Here is an 18038-nt window from a genome sequence, read left to right as displayed (position 1 = left end):
TTGTCCCATGCCATGCCTTTTAGGCTCTGGCCTGTGGCTGATGAGGTAGAGTTTCCTTTTAAATAGCATAGAAGAAAAGGCTTGTATGTGTTATAGGTTTAATTTTTCCATTGTGTTTTAAAATCAAGATTTTTTTTAGGATCACCCACAAGTCAGAGAAAGCTGTTGGGTTTGGGAGTTCACCTTGGGAGGGTAATGTTAGTTAATGTAATTGTATAAACATCTGGTTCCTTTGGCAGATGGTTTTCCATTGGTCAGTGCAGAGAATAGATGGTGGGAACAAAAGCAGTGGAGGAATGAAGGTATAAAAGAGCCTTGGTTGACCTTCTTAACCAGTTAAAGAAGAAAAGGCCCTTTGGGAAGGTGGTATTGGGTGATGAAGTCGGGCTGTATCTGTCACTTAGAGATTGGGTGACCTTTGGCTAGTCCTTTAACTGTTCAGAGCTTCAGTTTTCTCAGCTGTAAAATGGAGATAATAACATGGTTCATCCTGACTACTCCAGCGGAATATGATTATATTGAGGCACTAAAAATATAAGTGAGTAATGTTAATTACGTGATTTCTAATCTCCATTTAGAGTCTGATGATCCCTGCTTTCTACTCTTTGAGGGAACCCAGTCTGACATCCTCCAGTCGTGTATCTGTGCTAGAATAGGGTTGGAAGGTGGCAGGAATGTTGGGTCTGGATTTTCACCTTGCACAGACAGCCACCTGGCACAGAATTGACCCTCACATGTGAATGAATGACTAAATTATGTACTGCACTGAATTTGTTAATATTTCTCCCCAACATTAGCGTCTAGGCCCTTTTAGTTTCAAGGCCACATTTTCCTGACCAATATTTCTAGCTCTGGGGATTAGGTGGGGGTACATGTTTTGCTGAAGAATTATGAATGCTTTGCCAGTGGATGGTCTTAAGTATAGCAGTCTTGAGCAATAACCTAAAGATGGAATGCCCTGGTAAATTCTTCTTTGACTATATTCTACTGGCATGTTTCTGGTCATTTTCATCCAGCAATAAGTGGGGTCACTTTTGTTAAAAATCAGTTTGGGTTTATTTCTGGGCTCTCTATTCTGTTCCATTGATCTGTGTGTTTTTGTGCTAGTACCATATTGTTTTGATTACTATAGCTTTGTAATATTGTCTGAAGTCAGGGAGTATGATACCTTCAACTTTGTTCTTTTTTCTCAAGATTGCTTTGGCTATTCAGAGTCTTTTGTGGTTCCATGCAAATTTTAGGATTATTTGTTCCAGTTCTGTGAAAAATGTCATGGGTATTTTGATAGGGATTGCATTAAATCTGCAGATTGCTTTGGGTAATATGGACATTTTAATAATATTAATTTTCCAATCCATGAACATGGATATCTTTCCACTTATTTGTATTGTCTTCAAGTTCCTTCATCAATGTCTTATAGTTTTAAGAGTACAGGTCTTTCACCTCCCTGGTTAAATTTATTCCTAGGTATTTTAATTCTTTTTGATTTGCCTGTACAATAAATGAGATTGTTTTCTTGATTTCTCTTTCTGATAGCTTATTATTAGTGTACAGATTTCTGTATATTAATTTTGTATCCTGCAACTTCACTGAATTCATTTATTCTAATAGGTTTTTTTGGTGGACTTTTTAGGGTTTTCTATATATAGTATCATGTCATCTGCAAATAGTGATGGTTTTACTTCTTCCCTTCCAATCTGGATGTTTTTGTTTCTTTTTCTTATCTGATTGCTGTGGATAAGACTTCCATCACTGTGTTAAATAGAAGTGAGAGTGGGCACACTTGTCTTGTTCCTTATGTTAGAAGAAAAGCTTTCAGCTTTTCACCACTGAATATGATGCTTTGTCATAAATGGCCTCTATTTTGTTGAGGTATGTTCCTTCTATAACAACTTTGTTGAGTTTCTATCATGAATGGATGTTGAATTTTGTCAAAAGCTTTTTCTACATCTATTGAGATGATCATGTGATTTTTATTCTTTATTTTGTTAATGTGGTATATCACATTGATTGCTTTGCAGATACTGAACATTTTTGAAATCTCCTGTGTCCCTGTGGCATTTGTTCTGGTCTCTTGAATTCTCACAGTTTATCTTGAGACTTGGACTTAGCTTATGATGTCTTCTGTTTGTCACATGAGTTGGTTCCTGAAAAGTTATTCCTCTGTGTTAAATGGAAGGTCAGCCTTTGGGAGGTGCTTGTATCTTTTTCATTTTTCCTTCCACTTTCCCCCTTTTATTCCTGTCTTCCCTCTCCTTAGATACTTCCTTCTAGAGCCCAGCCCCAAATCTGCTTCACTGTCTCTAGTGAACTGCCATCCAGCAGGTCAGGAATGAACCATGCTCAAATATCCTCTACTCTGCTTTCTTGAGAGATTACCCTCTCTGAAGCTGAAATAGGGATCAGGCTCCACTTAAAACAGAACCAGGACTAGGGTCTAGGAATTTTTACCCATGGGAGCATGTGGTCTTGACTGAATGATTTGACTGGTGCAGAGAGACTAAGCAGATGACAAAAGCTTTATCCAAACTGGTGCTGGCTTATCCGTGGGGGAGGAGCACTCTTTTTTCCTCCAGTCAAAGCTCGTCCCCTTTATCCCATACACATGCACTTCATTGAGCTAAAGCTGTAGAACAGTGTAGCCTTGATTTATGAGAGCTGTGTTTCTTCCCTGATCCTGGCTGGCACAGTGCTGGAGTCTTTGCTTTTATGTGTCCACGTTAGGGGGCAACTGGCAACCAGCTGTTGGAAACTGGTCTAAGAAAATAATAAAAATAAAAATACTCATGGACTATCCTGTCAGTCCAGGTCCTTGGTACCTGCCATCAGCCTTGGAATAAATAAGAGAGTCTTTCTCCCTTGGAATGAGATTTCTCTATGACAAACAGATTTATATTGTGCTGGAATGATTGGTAGGTACCAAGGGGGTCTTGCTTGAGAGCTAAGTTAATAATTGAGACTGTTAGAACAATAACTCACATAGTTCCCACCCCCTTTATCCCTGAAGGGTCCCCAAGTACTACATATGCAATGTACTCCCAAGCCTGGGGTCCTACTAAACTTAGCTGTGTGGGGGGTAAAAGGTAACACCTGGGAAAGACTAGACACAGGGAGTTCCAGCACCCTATGAATCTCCCCACTCAGGTGAGGGGTTATCATGGGGCAGGAGCCAATGGCAGAAAGAAAAGGAAAAGTTGTTTTGGGAGAGTGCCTCCCTCACATTCATGAGTAGGGAAAGAGGTCTCTTTAAAGACAAAAATTTTCTGAATGTTCTGAGTCATAGGTCCTTCATAAGTATTTTGTGTACTGTATACGTGATACACGTCAACCACCTCAGGGTATTTATTTACTTGTTTATAATTTATTTGTTGCATACTTTGAAGAAAGACTTGAGATGGCTTATAATACATGTAGAACAAAACAGTTGATATTTAAGTAGAAGGTGAAATCATGTAGACTGAGGAGAAAATAAATATATGAAAACCTTAAGCCAGCATTTGTCAAACTAAGTTACTCAATTAGTTCTGTTGGGTGTAAATAGGTATTTCTTGAAAGGTTGTTCTGTAATCAAAGAAATTAAGCAAATTTTGGGTGAAGAAAAGCTAGACATATTTCTTTTTTTTTACTGCAAAATTCCCCAGATTCTTTTATTTGCTAAAAAGTAGTATAAAATTCCAAGAGAGTGACACCATTACATGTTTTTTTCATGGTGTTCTGTACAACACACTTTGTGAAAAATGGACCTATGCCAAAATGATGTCTGGAATGAAGCAGTAATTTAAGTTCCAAGCTCCTTAGGAATCAAGGCAAAAAGGACATTTATGATAAAGGAATATAGACTTGCTCTTTAGATGAGAATGACACTTATTTTTTAAAATAAATTTCAAAAGGGATTATCCCATGAATTCTTATTCAAAGGGTACTAGATAATTTGATGGGTGTTGTCACGAGGAGTGATTTTGTAGAAAAGGCAGTCTTGCTTTTATTATGGCCATTTCTTACTTTGACTCATAACACAACATAGAGAACACTGGGGAAGGCATCAAATTAAAAAATACAAGTTCCTAGAAGGTAGGATTGCCAGATAAAGTACAGTGCACTCAGTAAAATTTGAATTTCAGCTAACAAATTTTTAGCATGTCTAAAAATTGCATAGAATATACTTATACTATAAAATTTTCATTCTTTAGTTAAAATTAAAATTTAACTGGGTGCCCTGAATTTTTGTTAAATCTCACAACCCAACTAGAAGGTCAAGACTTGAGTCATACGTTTGAATCACCCAGCAGCCTCCACTATGGAATAATCACCATGCCTGGCATTGCCACCACCCTCTTTCAATTGACCCACACTGATCAGAGAGTCCACAAGTTGTCAAATCTGTCTTCACCTGCCCCACCACCAAATCTCAGGAGTTCCAGCTCTTATCTCTGTGTTTCCGTGGGAAACGGGCTTGCTAACCCTTTGGAATACTCTCAAGTTGGCAGTCAGCCCTTCAGTTCCCTGAAGTCGATGGTCAGCCTTAAGAGGGAACATTTCTTTGGTTGTCATGGGCAAGCAAGGATTTTACCTTCTAGGCAAGCCCTCCAGTATTTATCGCACTGTCTCTGCACTTGTAGTATATTATTAGCCTTTTATGCCTTCTCTGTCACCTGTTGAAATGAGAACGCAAGGTCTCTGGGCCTCTGCAGCCCTTTCCCTTACATTAACTTAAGTCACACCAGATGTGGGCTTTTACTGCTTAAGAAGACTAATTGATTTCACTAGTCACAATACTTCTATTGTTTTATTTTTTAAACACAAATAAACACTGTGGTGGATTTGCTCTTTCTTCTCCCTTTCTCCTCTTGCCAAAAGGGTCAAAGGTTATTCAATTAAAGGCATCTAGAAAGTGTGACAAAGAAATCCATCGATGGAATATATCTACTGTTAAGGAAAAAAAAAAAAAAAGAAGAAGAGAAGAACGAAAGGAGGAGGATAAAGGATTGTAGGGAAGAGGGAAGGAAGCCTCTCAGGGACCAGCAGTAACTCTGATGGATGGCTTGTGTGTGTAAGACGTTATTATTTGTTATGTGAGTGTAGGGAGATGGCAGTCGAGCTGAGCAATACACCTGCTGGGCTCCAAGAAGCCAAAACAGCTGCACACATTGATTTAGAAGCTTGCTACTTGGGGCTCCAGGAACGAATCAAGCGACAGCTCATAAAAAAAGAGGGTTTTATGATTTCCCCCCTCTTTCTGTAAGCAAACGGCCACATCATATGTTTTCCTAACACGGTTATAACTCAAAATTAAATCCCAGCCCAAGGTGTCAGCCTGGTGCCATGTCAGGATTGTAACGGCTTGTTTTAGAGGTCGTCATGGAGATGGTGGAGAAAGGATGGGGGTAGGTCTTGGGAGGTAGGAAAGGGTACAAAGTGCTCCTTGACTCTGTGTGGCTTAGGCACTTAAGAACAATTAGCGTAAGGTTTTGTTTTAAAGAAGTGAGCTACCTTGCAGTGTTTAGTTGGTGATTTTATGCTACTGACAACCTCTATTCATAGTGTTAAAATGGAAAGCACTGTCCCACTAGGGAGCTACCCCATCCAAAGTGAGTAAGGGTGAGTTGTGGCACATGTGCTGCCAAAGTAAGGCTCTTAGAGGCAGTCTGTCTGCCTCACACTCCAAATCTGGTTGCTGATTACACAAAACGGAATGGAGTCAAAATACTTTTGGTAAATGCTGAATGAAAGTGCTTGGTCATAAAGAAAAGAGAAGCTTTTTAAAAGGGCTTTGAGATTTCTCCAAAGTTACAGCCTGAATGTGCAAGGCCAAGGTGCTATGGGCCCTGATGTCAGATAAATCTCCATGCAATGCTCACCCCAAAGGTGACGATAGTCTGTAGGACTGTCAGATAAGCTCTTATGTAGGATTTTATAGTATCATGGATTTCATTCACTTAGCAAGTAGTTACTGAGCATTAGAAACCTTAAAAATAGTATGATGAATATTTATAAATGAACAAATGAATGAAAGAATAAGTGAATGAAAAATATGATTTTATGCCTCATTACTAATAGTTCTATAACAGCACAATCACAGAAAAAAGAATAATGCTGTTCTTCCAAAGCCCAAATCTGCACAATCCCCGAGGTTCAGACATTAGTGACGGCTCTTACTTTGACATTTTTGTTTGCAGAGAAGTCATTTGTCAATCTTCTCTCTACCATTACTTGGAAGTCAACATATCTCCAGTCCAAGCTCTCTCCTGAACTCTCATTCTGCATCTCCAGCTGCCTTGAGTACATTTCACTTTGATGCTACAGTTTTTGAACTAATTATTCTCCTTCTTCTTCCCTAAATAATTTTTCATCTTGGTTTTCTGCTTTTTATTATGGTACCATATTAGTCTTAACCATTGAAGCTCAAAATATCAGATATAACTTTGGTTTCCTTTCTAGATCCAAATAGACACCACACACCCTCCTTCCTTCTTTCACAATGTCTCTCAAGTCTATAACTGCTTTCTCACTTCTGCTGTCATTTCCTAGTTCAGTCCCATATTAACCCATGTGTCAGCTGCAGCCATTGTTTCCATTCAATCTCTTTTCCTTTAGTCTCTAAGCTCCCTTTCCATCCAGCAGTTACAACACACTGAGCACCTTGCTGCCAGGGTAAATTTCTCCAATTATGACATGCTGCCAAAAGCTCAGATCACTCCTTCATTTCCCATAGAATAAATTTATTTTTATTGGCGTATAATTGCTTTACAATGTTGTGTTAGTTTCTGCTGTACAATGAAGTGAATCAGCTATGTATACCTATTTCCCCTCCCTCTTGGACCTCCCTCCCACCCATCTAGGTCATCATAGAGCACCGAGCTGAGCTGAGCTCCCTGTGCTATATGGCAGGTTCCCACTAGCTAGCTATCTTACACATGGTAGCATATATATGTCAAACCTAATCTCCCAATTCATCCCAACCTCCCCTTCCACACCCCCGTGTCTACATGTCCATCCTCTACATCTACGTCTCTATTCCTGCCCTGCAAATAGGTTCATCTGTACCATTATTCTAGATTCCACATATATGTGTTAATATACAATATTTATTTTTCTCTTTCTGACTTACTTCACTCTGTATGACAGACTCAAGGTCCACCCACATCTATACAAATGACCCAATTTGTTTCCTTTTTATGGCTGGGTAATATTCCATTGTATATGGCTGGGTAATATTCCATTGTATATATGTACCATATCTTTTTTATCCATTCATCTGTCATTGGACATTAAGGTTGTTTCCATGTCCTGGCTATTGTAAATAGTGCTGCAATGAACATTAGGGTACACGTGTCCTTTTGAATTATGGTTTTCTCAGGGTATATGCCCAGTAGTGGGATTGCTGGGTCATATGGTAGTTCTATTTTTAATTGTTCAAGAAACCTCCATACTGTTCTCTAGAGTGGCTGTATCAATTCCCACCAACAGTGTAAAAGGGTTCCCTTTTCTCCACACCCTCTCCAGCACTTATTGCTTGTAGATTTTTGATGATGGCCATTCTGACCGGTGTGAGGTGATACCTCATTGTAGTTTTGATTTGCATTTCTCTAATAATTAGTGATGTCGAGCATCTTTTCATGTGCCTCTTGGCCACCTGTGTGTCTTCTCTGGTGAAATGTCTGTTTAGGTCTTCCGCCCATTTTTTATTTGGGTTGCTTTTTTGATATTGAGCTCCATGAGCTGTTTGTATATTTTGGAGATTAATCCTTTGTCAGTTGCTTTGTTTGCAAATGTTTTCTCCCATTCTGAGGGTTGTCTTTTTGTCTTGTTTATGGTTTCTTTTGCTGTGCAAAAGCTTTTAAGTTTCATTAGGTCCCATTCACTTATTTTTGTTTTTATTTTCATTACTCTGGGAGGTGGGTCAAAAAAGATCTTGCTGTGATTTATGTCAAAGAGTGTTTTTCCTTTGCTTTCCTCTAAGAATTTTATAGTGTCCGGTCTTACATTTAGGTCTTTAATCCATTTTGAGTTTATTTTTGTGTATGGTGTTAGGTAGTGTTCTAATTTCATTCTTTTACACGTAGCTGTCCAGTTTTGCCAGCACCACTTATTGAAGAGACTGCCTTTTCTCTGTTGTATATTCTTGCCTCCTTTGTTATAGATTAGGTGACCATACATGTGTGGGTTTATCTCTGGGCTTTCTATCCTGTGCTATTGATCTATATTTCTGTTTTTGTACCAGTATCATACTGTCTTGATTACTGTAGCTTTGTAGTGTAGTTTGAAGTCTGGGAGCCTGATTCTTCCAGCTCCGTTTTTCTTTCTCAGGATTGCTTTGGCTATCCCATAGAATAAAATTTACATATTGTCATGTGTCATTTAAGGAGCAATCTTGCCCTTCTAGCTCCATTTCCTACTGATAACATATTGTATTTGTATTTAATTATTTATAACATATTGTGTTTGTATTTGTATTAGCAAAAATAACATTAAATAACAAGTAAAATTATTAAATTGATGTATCTGTCACTGTACTGAGCATTTTACATGTATATTTTTTCTTTCTATTCTTACAGTATTCCTATGAGATAGGTACTGTTATTATCTCTTCAGATGATAATATTGAAGCACAAAGAAATTTTATGTACCTTGCTCAAGGTCACCAATGGGAGAGCTGGAATTTGACCTATGCAGTAGATTCTGACCCCACATGGTCTTAGAACCTGTACCATTACCACTTTACAACAGCTTACTCTGCCTCCTGAAGAAAGCTTGTGCTCTACTACCTCCCTGCCTTGGCTTTATTACTTCCCTTTTCCAGATTGATTTCTTGCCTCCTCCTAACATAATTTCAAGCAGTTTTGAAGTTCTACTCCTCCATTAAACACATGTGCCCCCAAAGAATTCTCTTTCTTCAATTACTGTAGTATCCACTGTCTCCACCATTCACTGATATTCATGCATTATCAGATATTCATATGTCTTATACTTCTCTTCATTCTCCTCACTACCTGGCACCATAACTTCTACTAGAGCTTCCTCAATACATAGGTAATTGCCAGAATGAAGAACTCTGAAATGAACTAAACAGGGACACCTTTCACACCTTATTCTTTGTCCTGTCTCCTGGTATTAAAACTTGTTTCTGCATTCCTTTACTTTTTTTAAAAGTAATTTTAAACCTTCTTTGGGCTGTCATTTGACCCCTTGAAACTGTGGATACTCTCCTTTTTCCTAAACTCCTAGGAAGTATTGAGCAGGTGAACAGGAAGACACTGGGTCTAACACTAGAGCAGATAAACATCAGCCTTTGGGGCCATTATGTTAGGCTATTCAGCAGTACATCCCTTCCTTTGGTAGCCTTTCAAGATGGCAGACTGTTTCCTGCCTCCTTTGCTAGTCTTGAATCTCCCTGCTCAATGCTTTTACTAGAGTGGCCTCCTTGGGCAGAGCTCCATACTTGAAACTTAACTTCAGCCATTCCCAGGTGAATGTCCCTCAATTGTAACATATTTCCTTGGGAGACTTTGCTACTGCCCTGTGGGAAAACAATCAAATAATGAATACTTAGATTATAATGACTAAACAAGGAGCTACCTCTTCCATCAATACCAAGAAATCTGTTTAAGTGTGTTTCTCTTTCAGCCTAAAGGAAAGAATTTCTAATGGTGTGACATTTTAGGTGTTACAGGGAAAGGGCAAACAGGGAGTTGTGTGTGTAGCAGGGAGGACATTCCTGCATCCTTGGATCATAACTCCTCTGCCATAAGAAAGACTAGCCCTGAAAATGAGCATTCAGGCCTTGACACCACAGGAAAATAATATCATACAAATATGAGAGTTGCCAGAATCCAAAGAGTTAGTACAAACATTTTGTCAACTATTAAGTGCTTCCCCTACAGAAGAATAGCTGCTTCTAGCACATACTAGGAATTGTAGAGTTTGAAAGTGATTATCTAGAATGTGAATCATATTTGTGATAGGTAGGAAACGTGCATCTCAGGAAAGCTGAGGAACGATACTGGATTTTAGCAGTGATAGAGAAGGAAGAAAGTTTACTAATCCACATTATAATGTGTCTAATCATTGACCATCATCTATTAAGATGGTAATGTTCCTGGGAGAGATGACATGCTAAACCACCATAAGTCCAAAAAAAAATAAGACTTTATCAATAATGAAGATAAAAATTAGCCATCTATCAGATTACTGAGGGATTAGGTATGAAATGGGAAAATTCTGTTAAGGATGGGAGGAAAAGGAATAGTAGGTTTGTTTGCCTGGGGTGTTGCCAGGAAAGCCTGGTTCTAGGAGGGTACAATATATGGTCGACAGCTACCAAAACAACAAAGGAACACGAAGAGCCTGGGGAGAAAAAAAAAACATGGGAGATGGCTGTAGGAACAACATCATAACAGAGCCCGCTGACACATTTCCTCTAGTTTACTCCCTTTGTTAAATGAATCACTTGGGCATTAAAGCTTCACGTTAGGGCTTCCCTGGTGGTGCAGTGGTTGAGAATCTGCCTGCCAATGCAGGGGACACGGGTTCGAGCCCTGGTCTGGGAAGATCCCACATGCCGCGGAGCAACTAGGCCCGTGAGCCACAACTACTGAGCCTGCGCGTCTGGAGCCTGTGCTCCGCAACAAGAGAGGCCGCGATAGTGAGAGGCCCGCGCACCGCGATGAAGAGGGCCCCCGCTTGCCGCATCTAGAGAAAGCCCTGGCACAGAAACGAAGACCCAACACAGCCAAAAATAAATTAAAAAAAAAAAAAAAAAAAAAAAAGCTTCACGTTAATTTAAGCAGATCACATATGGTATATCCTGAACCACAGATCACTTAATTGTGAGCACTTAACTCTGTTATTTTAGTACAGTCTGTGGGCTCAGCTGAATATTTCCATAATTAGTTGTAGACAAAGTAGACAGTCTACTGTCTTTGTTTTTTGTTTCCTCAATTATTCCTCAATGAATATGATCATTGAAATTTTATAAGTAATTGATACAAAGTATCAAAGTACCTGACAGCATTTTATACATATAAAATACTAAATGCTATATAAGAGAGCTGTATTTCTAGGAATATGATTAAGTATTTTCTTATGAAGATTGAATTTTCTCACAGGATACTCCTAAAATTAATCTGCTCTATGAATAAAGTTATTAAGCTGTATGTCTGTGTGGGGGCTACAAGGCTGCCAGATGAAGTTAATTGATGAGTTGTTTTCATTATGTCCATAATTTCCTCCAATTATAAACATTTTATTATTCTGTAGTTTTAGTGGCCTATATACCACAGGGCACATTTTCAAAGCATTCCATCATCTTTTCTTAAAGCCTTATCTCCCGTTAGTAATAAAATGAAGCCTATAGTTTTAAAGGCCCAGCTCAAGAATTTTCAATCCCTACTTTTTATTCATCTATTCATCCAACAAACATATATAGAATGTTTATTATATGTCAGGATTTGAGCTGTGTACTGATAATAAAATTTGCTAGCTAATTACTTTATTACATACAATCCTAGGTACAAATATTTACCATCTGGCTTTCTTGGTTTGTCTAAGTCCTATACAGGACCATCGCATAACTTTAATAGTTAATAAATTCCTGGGAATTTTATTCTGCCATTAAATGTTAAAAAACAGTTTGTGACCATTTATATATATATATATATATATATATATGTTATTTAAAGAATAATAATTTTAAAAAACCATGTATCCCTCACTCAACTTAAAAATAAATATATTTCACAACAAAAGCCAAAATAAACTGGGACTAAATCATACTAAAAAGCTACACAGCAAAGGAAACCATCAGCAAAATGAAAAGGCAACCTACTGAATGGGAGAAGATATTTGCTGCCAGGGTCAATTTCCCCAATTATAACATGCTTCCAAAAGTTCCAATCACTCCTTCATTTCCCATAGAATAAAATTCACATATTGTCATCTGGTGCTTAAGGATGACAGCTCCATTCCCTACTGATAGCACATATAAATATTCTGTTTAGCAAAAATAACATTAAATAATAATAAATGAATACACAGCTTATGAAATGGGAGAAAATATATGCATAGCACATATCCAATATGGCGTTAATATCAAAAAATATACAAGGAACTCTTACAACTCAATAGCAAACAAACAAACAAAAACAAAAAACCCAAATAACCTAATTTAAAAATGGGCAAATGACCTAAATAGACATTTTTCCACTAAGGATATACAAATGACCAACGGGTATAAGAAAAAGTGTTCAGCATCACTCTTCATCAGGGAACTGTAAATCAAAACCATAATGAGATATCACCTCACATCTGTTGGAATGTCTATTATCGAAAAGACAAGAGATAATAAATGCTAGCAAGGATGTGGAATAAAGGGAACCCTTTTGTACTGTTTTAGGAAAGTAAACTGGTACAGACAACTATGGAAAATGGTATGAAGATTTCTCAAGAAATTAAAAATAGAACTCCCATATGATCCAGCAATCCCACTTCTGGGTATACATCCAAAAGAAATGAAAACAGGATCTTGAAGAGATATCTGCACTCCCATGTTCACTGCAACATTATTACATTAGCCAAGATATGGAAACCGATCAAGGGTCCATCAATGGAAGAATGGAAAAAGAAAATGTGACCATATTTTTTATATATATATATATATATATATATATATATATATACATACACACACACACACACACACACACACACACACACACACACGTACATATACAGTTGTCCCATTGTCCCATGGTATCTGAGGAGGATTGGTTCCAGGAACCCCCCATGGATACCAAAATCCATGGATGTGCAAGTCCCTTATATAAAATGGCATAGAATTCGCATTTAATTTATGTGCATCCTCCTGCATACTTTAAATCATCTTTAGGTTACTTACAATACCTAATACAATGTAAATGCTATGTATATAGCTGTAAATTCAATGTAAATGGTATGTAAATAGTTGCTGGTATGTAGCAAATTTAAGTTTTGATTTTTGGAACTTTCTGGAACTTTTTTCGGGTATTTTTGATGTTGTCGTTTGAATATCTCAGTTGGTTGAATCTACAAATGCAGAACCTGTGGATACAAGGGTGGACTGTTTCTCTATATTTCTATATATAGAGAGACATATACAATGGAATATTATTCAGCCTTAAAAAAGAAGGAAATCCTGTCATTTGAGACAACATGGATGAACCTGGAGGACATTATGCTAAATGAAATAAGCTAGACAGAGAAAAAAATATCACATGGTATATGTGGAATCTTAAAAAAAAAAAAAAAAGGTGAACTCACAGAAACAGAAAGTAGAAGGGTGGTTACCAGGGGCTGGCAGGGTGGGGGAAATAGAAGAGTATAAACTTTCAGAAAAAAATCTGTCAACAATTCCTTTAAAGCTTCTGCTCCCTTCCCAAATCACATCAAGTCTCCTTCCCTGCTACAGGTCTTCCTCAACTTACGATGGAGTTACATTCCAAAAACCCATCATAAATCGAAAATATCCTAAGACAAAAAAGCATTTAATACACATAACCTGTGAACATCATAGCTTAGCCTAGCCTACCTTAAATGTGCTCAGAACACTTACCTTAGCCTATATTGTGCAAAATCATTTAACACAGAGCCTATTTTATAATAAAATGTTGAACATCTCATGTAATTTATTGAATACTGTACTGAATGTGAAAAACAGAATGGTTGTGTGTTGGTTGTTTACGCTCATGATCGCTAGACTGACAGTGAACTGAGGGCTTACTGCTTCTGTCCAGCACCACGAGAGAGTTATTGTATGACATATCGCTAGCCCAGGAAAAGATCAAAATTCAAAGTATGGTTTCTACTGAATGTGCATTCCTTTTGCACCATTGTGAAGTTGAAGAATTGTAAGTAAAACTATCATAAGTTGGGGACTATTTTTAGAAATCCATACTAATCTGAAACTTTCTTGGCTCAACATTGTGCAGTTCATCTACATTATCAGCTGTTGGATAGTTCACTCATTTTCACTGCTATACACTATTCTACAATTTGTTTTTAAATTCTTCAGTAAATGGATATGTAGGTGGTTGCTAGTTTTTGTTTGTTTGGTGTGTTTCATTTTGTTTTTTGCTGTTAAGAATAATTCTGCCACAAACATTCTTATCCACATGCCCTGTTACAATATAGGCAAGTTTGCCAAGGATGTGTACCCAGGAGTGGAATAGCTATGTTGTAGGGTATGAACTCCTTTAACTTTGCTGGATAATGCTGAATTTTGTCCTATGGTGTTTGTACCAAACTACACTGCTACCACAGTATATGAGTTCTCAGTTTTCCAAAGATTTGTCAAAGTCAGTGTCAACTTAATTTCTGACAATCTGTTGAGCATAAGGGGTATATCATTGTGGTTTTAATGTGTATTTTCTTGATTAGTAAAAATACATTGTCTCACATGTTTATTGGTCATTTATGTGATTTGTATTTCCTCTTCTGTGAAATGTTTGTTCATGACATTGGCCATTTTTTATTTGTCTTTTACTTATTGATTCATAGATTGTATGTGTGTGTGTGCGTGTGTGTGTGTATTTGTGGCTTGGTTTTTAACTTTTATGTTTTGAATTTTGATGAACAAAAGTTCTTAATTTTATTGTAGCCAAATGTATCATTTTTCTCCCTTTTGACTTGCATATTTTTGTCCTCCTAAAAAAGTCTTTTATCCCAACATCATGAAAATTTTCTTTTTAGTGTATCTGAAATTGACTTTTTTATATAATGGGAGATAGGGATCCAATTTCAAGGTTTGTTGTGTTTTTTTTTTTTCCTATATGGGCACCACTTATCTGCAATGCTAGTTCTGTTATAGTTTAAGCATTACCATCTGTGTGGATCTTTTTCTGGACTCTTTATTCTGGCCCATTGATCCATTTGTTAATTTCTGAAGCAATACAATGCTACCTTAATAATTCTATCTTTCTAAAACTCTTGACACAGAGAAAGATAAATCCTCCCACCCAACCTATCATTCTTACTCAAAAGCATCTTACTTTTGTTTTCATATTTCTTCTCTCCATTTTAAAAATATATACATATTTATTATATATTATGTATATAATTTTTTTCTTTAAATAAAAATTTATATAGGTAATACACTCACGTGGTTAAAAATATCAAGAAACATAAGGTAGTACACTGTGAAAATTCATCCTCCTGTCCCTGGTCCCCAGCTACACGGTTCCATCCCTGTAAATAGTTATTACTAGTTTCTTCAGTAGCCTCCCAAGGATACCCAGGACATTATATATAATATAGATATATAAATATTTAATATATATTTATATATATATAAATCAAGCATATATGTGAATAAAATCTCTCTTTTGTCATGACCATAAGTACCATTCTGGAATGTTCCTTATTTTGCTTTATCTCTAAAAATAGATTTGTTTATCTTTCTAATTAGTACATAAGGAGCTTCCCTTTTCTTTTCTATGGCTAAAAAATATTCAATTTTAAGGCCATACCATAATTTATTTTGTTAGGCTCCTAGTGATGAAATTTCATGTCTTTTCCAATATTTTTCAATTAGAAAAATGCTGAAATTACTAACTTTTAACATACATTTCATACAATGCAAATCATTCCATATAGGATAAATCTCAAGAAATAAAATTCTGTATGCATTTATAATTTTGATGGATATTCCTATCAATTTATAGTCCTAAAGAAAGTGCCTATTTTTCCAGTTACTAGCACACTGTACTATCAAACTTTGCCCTTTGCATAACTTAAGTAAATTATAGAATACTAGTGAATCTTTAACATCTTTCTTATCATTATTAAAAATTTATGTATCTTCGTATGTTTAAGAGCTATTTGTATTTCCTTTTCTGTGGCCTGTATATTAAAATAATTTTGTCCATTTTTCTATTGGATCTATTCATTTTTAATAATGATTTTATAGGAGATTTTTAAATTTAGTAATGAAATTAGTCATTTGTCTGTGATAGGTATAGAAAATATCCCCCCCGGCCCCCCAGTTTATAATTTGTCTTTTGATCCTTTTTTCCCCATCATGATTTTCTGCCATGCAGGAAGTTCTCATTTTTTAAAAAATAAATAAATAAATTTATTTATTTATTTTTGGCTGTGTTGGGTCTTCGTTGCTGCACGCGGGCTTTCTCTAGTTGTGGTGAGGGGGGCTACTCTTCGTTGTGGTGCGCGGGCTTCTCATTGCCGTGGCTTCTCTTGTTGCAGAGCACAGGCTCTAGGCGCACGGGTTTCAGTAGTTGTAGCTCACAGGCTCTTGTCTAGAGCGCAGGCTCAGTAGTTGTGGCACACGGGCTTAGTTGCTCTGCAGCATGTGGGATCTTCCCGGATCAGGGCTCGAACCCGTGTCCCCTGCACTGGCAGGTGGATTCTTAACCACTGTGCCATCAGGGAAATCCCAAGTTCTAATTTTTGTGTTGTTAAATTTATCAATCTTTCCTTTTATGATTTCTGTTTAGTATGTAGTTAGAATGCTCTTCTTCATGCTTCCATTGCTATAAAAAATTCCAATGATTTCTTAAAGTACTTGATGGTTTCATATTTCTAATTTGAATATGTTCTTCACTTGGAATTAATTCTGTTAAAACATAAGGTATGTATCTAAATTAACTTATTTCTATATGACTATCCAGTTCTCCAAATAGATTTATTAAAGAGTGAATCTTTTCTTCACTGATTTGATATACAATATTTGTCATATACTATGTCAGTTATCTACTGCTGCATAATAAACCATTCAAACATTTAGTGGCTTCAAACAATAATTACTTTATTTGGTCACATCTCTGGGGGTCAACAATTTGGACTGGGCTGAGCTGGGCAGTTCTGCTGGTCTCCTGTCTGGTCACTCATGTGACTGGACACTGATTGGTCTAGGGGGTCTCTACCACTTTCCTGAATTTATCTTACTGTTTATAATTTTTAAAAATGTATTATCTTGGAATTTACTATCTACAAAAGGATAACTTTCTTCCTCCTTTCTAATTTTTACATCTCAAATTTCTTTCTGTTGTCTCATTGAGTTTTCTACTACCTCCAAACAATGTTAAATAATGGTGGTGATAATGGGCATCCTCCTCTGTTCTTTTTCTTCTGTTTTGTTTTTGTTTTAAATATGGAATACTTCATGAATTTGCAATGTCATCCTTGTGCAAGAGCCATGCTAATCTTCTCTGTATTGTTCCACTTTTAGTAAGTGTGCTACCAAAGTGAGTACTCCTCTGTTCTTTTTTAAAACAGCTTTATTTAGGTATAATTGATTACAAAGAACTACACATATTTAATGTGTATAATTTGAAGAGTTTGTACATATGCATACTCCCATGATACCGTCACCACAATTAAGGTAAAAGTCATATCCACCACCTCCCAGAGTTTCCTTGTGTCCCTTTGTTTTTGTGATAACAACATTTAACATGAGATCTATCCTCTTAAATTTTGAAGTGCACAATACTATATTGTTAACTATAGCCACACAGCAGATCTCTATAACTTATTAATGTTGTACAGCAAATCTCTAAAACTTATTAATATAGCATAACTGAAACTTTATACCCACTGAATAACAACTCCCCATATCCCCCACCCCCTAGCTCATGACAACCACTATTTCTCTTAGCAAATGTCTTCAAGGTTCATCCATATTGTTGCATATTGCAGGGTTTCCTTTTTTTAAAGGCTGAATAATATTCCATCCTATGTACATACCACATTTTTAAAATTAATTCATCTACTGATGAACACTCAGGTTTTTTCCATATCTTGGCTATTATGAAGAGTGCTACAAAGAACATGCGACTGGAAATATCTCTTTGATATACTGAATTCAATTCTTTTGGATACATACCCAGAAGTGGGATTGCTGGATAATATGGTAGTTCTATTTTTGATTTTTAAAGGAACCTCCATACCGTTTTGCCATTCCCCAACCAACAATGAACAAGGGTTCCTATTTTTCCACAACATTGTCAACACTTACCCTTTATTTGCTATCCTAACAGATGTGAGGTGATATC

General features: G+C 36.7%; 1 non-coding gene across 1 annotated transcript; it reads right to left on the bottom strand.

Annotated features, from left to right (window-relative positions):
• Positions 1 to 17131: 17131 nt before the first annotated feature.
• Positions 17132 to 17239, bottom strand: LOC132354545 (U6 spliceosomal RNA). The gene has a single exon (XR_009499335.1). It is a non-coding gene; the product is annotated as a U6 spliceosomal RNA (small nuclear RNA).
• Positions 17240 to 18038: the final 799 nt, after the last annotated feature.

This window comes from Balaenoptera ricei, chromosome 1 (genome assembly GCF_028023285.1).
Source record: "Balaenoptera ricei isolate mBalRic1 chromosome 1, mBalRic1.hap2, whole genome shotgun sequence".
Lineage (NCBI taxonomy): Eukaryota > Metazoa > Chordata > Mammalia > Artiodactyla > Balaenopteridae > Balaenoptera > Balaenoptera ricei.
This window is presented reverse-complemented; position numbering and strand designations above follow the sequence as displayed.